This window comes from Lactuca serriola, chromosome 8 (genome assembly GCF_051521515.1).
Source record: "Lactuca serriola cultivar US96UC23 chromosome 8, Lser_US96UC23_V15, whole genome shotgun sequence".
In the NCBI taxonomy this organism is placed as follows: Eukaryota; Viridiplantae; Streptophyta; class Magnoliopsida; order Asterales; family Asteraceae; genus Lactuca; species Lactuca serriola.
Window position 1 is genome coordinate 280,048,193 of NC_136415.1, and position 4,422 is coordinate 280,052,614.

At 41.7% G+C, this 4,422-nt stretch overlaps 1 non-coding gene across 1 annotated transcript; it reads left to right on the top strand.

The window, feature by feature from the left end:
* Positions 1-3,510: 3,510 nt before the first annotated feature.
* On the top strand, positions 3,511-3,617 carry LOC145071580 (small nucleolar RNA R71). The gene has a single exon (XR_013690586.1). It is a non-coding gene; the product is annotated as a small nucleolar RNA R71 (small nucleolar RNA).
* The last annotated feature ends 805 nt before the right edge of the window (positions 3,618-4,422 follow it).

Below are 4,422 nucleotides of genomic sequence, written 5' to 3' on the forward strand. Positions count from 1 at the left end.
TATAGAAAAAGTGATAAGGCGATGTAGCAATCGGAAAATAGGATTCCAAATTTGTGACTCACTCAAGTAACGAGTATTATACACATGGTTGGAAATACTCTGCTAGAACTGGACATCCATAATACTTGGATTAAAATCCCGAGCACACCCAAGTAGGAATGGTATGAAAAACGGAGATTGAGTCTCCACTTTGGTATAAAGTCCCATCTGCCAAACGAACTCCCGAAGACTACACTCCCTATAAACACCACCCAAGCGGAACACAAGTGCCCGGTTGTAAGTAAAGTCAATGGTGCGTTCCTCGAAACATACGGTAGAGAGAAACTCCACCGATAACTCCCGGTACACGTGTTCTTGAATCGCGAACAAATTCCTCCACCCGTGACAAGTGAAAGAAAAATGATACCCTTCGTATATTTTCGTCCAATAGCGTTCTAATTCAGCAACCGTTCCCACACCACCGAGCCATCCCCAATCGACAATCGGAGCTATTGCAAATTCTCTGTTGTACAACCATCCCAACCGATTTTCATATGTAGTCAATAATGGTCGGGGAATGTTTTGTGGAAACTGATATAAAGGATGAATACTCGCCACATCAATCGGATTTTCATCCTGTGGAACAGCCCTTCGAGGTCCCATTTCTGCATATAAAATTAAACTAAAGCAGCAAACACCCAAAACATTAACAAAAAAATAAAACTGTTCGCCCAGAAGTCACGACGTGGCCAAGCACGCCACGTCGTGGACCACAATCAGGATCTGGGTATGGATCGATCACTCTATATGCGATTTTAACCAAAAACAATACTTGGGGTTTGTTCCTATTGCTATTCAAAGGACATGCAACCTAAAATCAACAACTAATTTCAACCAATTTCGTGAATCTCATTAGTCACATAAACCCTAACTATGAAAATGTAAAAATTGTAAGAAATAACTACAATTAATGGATAGAATACGTACCAAATGGAGTTAGGAGACAAGAAAATGAGAGGGATTTGGAAGACAAACTAAGAAATCGGCTGTGGGGACCTTGTTTCCGTTCGTGAGGCAGGTAGCAAATGGGGAATGGGGAATGTGCGGTCAAAGTGTTTTAAGAAATCGTCCCCCCCCCCCCCCCCCCCGTGACTTTTTAAAGGCCACATCGTAGCTGGCTTTGCTACGTCGTGGACTGTGAAAGATTATGATCTTCTTAAAAAAAAATCTTCATCTGATCCCCGTAATTGCTCTTTAACCACGACATGGCCTTGACAACCCATGACGTGGATTATGTCTGTTCTAAAAAATGATTTAAATAACAAATTTTTAATTAAATACTTTGTATTTTATTTATTAATTAAAACTCCCCACAGCTAATTCTTAGTAAGTATCAGTTATTAGACGACGAGTTGATATCTTTCCTAATTAAAACTCAAAAATTAAAAGAAAAAAATGCAAACCAAGCTTGGGTTGCCTCCTGAGAAGCGCTTCTTTTTCTTCGAGTCTTGAGCTGGACTCCGTGCCTCCTACGTTGAATCCTCTGAAGAGTCTATCACCAGCTGATTCTTTTGTTCCTTAAAACGCCTCTTGTAAGCTTGGACTCGTCTTTTGTACGCCTTCTTTGAATTCTCTTTTTTAGCTTTGACCTCTTCTTCAAGCTTGCGTTTAATCCCTCGAGTCTTTAATTTTTCTTCACTCTTCATCTCCATACCACTTGTCTCTTCCTTCAGCATTTGCCTTGTCACCTTTGAAGTATTCCTCTTCTTCATCACTTGTCATCCCCTCATCTTATTTGCTGACCCAAGAAGGTGGACTCTTGTAAGCTATGACTTCAACTAAATAGGGAATAGATGCTCTTGGTTTTGTTCTTTTGACTTGATGGACTGTCATGATCTTTTCTTCCATAAGCCTTTCTAGTTCCTCTAGTTCATTGTCTTCATTGATTGTGAACACCTCTTCTTGAACATGTTCCTTTTGAACGTCATCTTGCATTCCAAAAACTTATTTTTCATCTCCCACCCTCAAAGTGAGCTTAGACTCGCGAATATCAACAAGAGCTCCAGCAGTGTTAAGCAATGGACGACCATGGATAATTGAGACATCGGGGTCTTCCTTCATATCCAACACTACAAAATCTATTGGAAAAACAAATTTTCCAGTTTTCACCAAAATATCCTCCACGATGCCCCGGGGTTGTGTCACTGAACGGTTCGCTAAGTGAATAGTCATTCTTGTAGCCTTCATCTTCTGAATTTCCAACTTTTGATAAAATGAATAAGGCATCAAATTAATGCTAGCCCCAGAATCGGCTAAAGCATTAACCTTCATTTTGTTACCAAACTCACATGGAAGAGTGAGGCGTCCAGGATCCCGCATCTTCTCTGGTATCTCTCCCAACACAACTTTTGAGCTTTGCTCACTTAGAATCACCTTAGAATTCTTCCTTAATTGGTTACGGTTATCTATCAAGGCTTGCAGTAAACTTTGATACTCGGGAATTTTGGATAAGGACTTGACAAAGGGAGTATTAATCGGGATTCCCTTCACATGTTTGACAAACTCTATATGCTCCTTCTCCAGTAGACTAAGAGCAGTTCGGGATGGAAACGACAAAGGTGGCTGATAAACCGGAACATGCTTATGCGCTTTTTGTTCAGACAAGGGCCACGTTGTGGCAAAGCTGTTTCAGCAACCCCTTCACTTTCGAACTTTGGCTTCTTTGGTTTTGGATCGGGCTGTTGTGGTTCTTCTTCCAATGCCTCCAGGAACTTAGATATGGCCTCTTCTTCAGCATCGATGGCTATTACATGAGATTGGGTCTTCATTTCGGGATTCTTCAGGGACAAATTTTCATGAACCAGAGTGGCTAGTTGACCAAATTGTACTTCAAGGTTATGGATGGAGGCTTGCTGATTCTTTATTAAAGTTTGTTGTTCAATAATAGTAGAATCAGTGGCATCGTGTCTCTTTTCCGAAACTTCCATAAACTTCATCAACATGGTCTCTAGATCCGGTTTCTTCTCAGCTGGTGGCTGCTCCTTTTGATAGAAGCCTCGACCTGACTGCCTATACTTCTCTTCTTTTTGCCTCTTATACTCTTCATATGACAGCCACTCCTTCTTTGGTTTCCTCCAGTCCTTATCAAACTTATCCCCACTCGAGTAGCACACTTGAGCTTTTCTGTTCCCAAACTCATCTAAATTGCAGTCTTTGGTCAAGTGTGGACCACTACATCTCTCGCAACCCACTCTTATGGCATGAATTGATTGGTCCATTTGTGTCATCCTTCGATCCAAATTATTCAGCATGGCCATTACAGCTGCTATTTCTTCAGTTTGTGCACCCCCACCACCTTTGATTCCATCTTGCCTAGGGTTGTGGTATTCGCGAGAGTGCTTCACGAATTCTTTTATCAGCTCCTTGACTTCCCTTGGATTCTTCTTTGTCAAAGGTCCTTGAGAGTCAAGGAGTTGTCTTGTCATAACGTTGACCCCATCATAGAAAATCGACATCTCTTGTTGCACATTTAGATCATGTTGAGGGCAATTTCTGAGCAAGCCCTTGTACCGCTCCCATGCTTCGTATAATGACTCCCCCGACTGTTTCTCGAAGTTGGCTATTGCCTTCTTTAGTTTAGCTATCTTGGATGGTGGGCAAAACTGGTCCAGGAATTGCTCACGCATTTGAGCCCAAGTGGTGATTGTACCCGGTGGAAGTGATTTTATCCACTCTTTAGCAGCTCTCTTGAAAGTAATGGGAAGCATCCTAAGGAAGACGGTGTTTCTGTTGACATTTGGGACATTGAAGTAATCCGCAATGTTGTTAACTTCATCTAGATGCTTAAAAGCATCCTCATGATCTTTCCCAAAAAATGGGATATCTTTCAGTGCAGTCAAGATGTGCCCCTTCAGCTCGAATGTGGCAGTGGTAGGTATTGCGGGTTGGACTAAACCGGAATCCACATCTTCTCGGATCTGTTTTTTGTATGCTCCCATAGACATCTCTTCAATGTTTTCCATCTCGTTCCTTGGCTCGTTCTCGGGTTCGCTCGTATGTTCTTCAAATTCTGGCTCGGTATCGTATTCGGATTCGGTTTGGACGGGTATTTGATCCAAATGCTCAAAATTACTCTTGTGCCTTGAGGATGAACTTGACTCTCCTGTCTTCTTTCCCGACTTCCTTGAAAACGCTGACTTGAATTCTTGTAAGGACGTCTTTTTCTTGTGTATTGCAGACTCGGGATGTTCAAGTGGTGGCACCAAGGGTGTGTTTGTGCCTCTGGTCATGAACTCCTGTAGATAAACTAAATAAACAAAATGTAAAACTGAACTAAAATAGAAAAATTAGCTAACAACTAAAAATCTAGAGGTCTAGGTGTCCACGTCGTGGCACGGATCTAGCCACGTCGTGGACTCTGTGACTAAAAAAAAAAAATTAAAC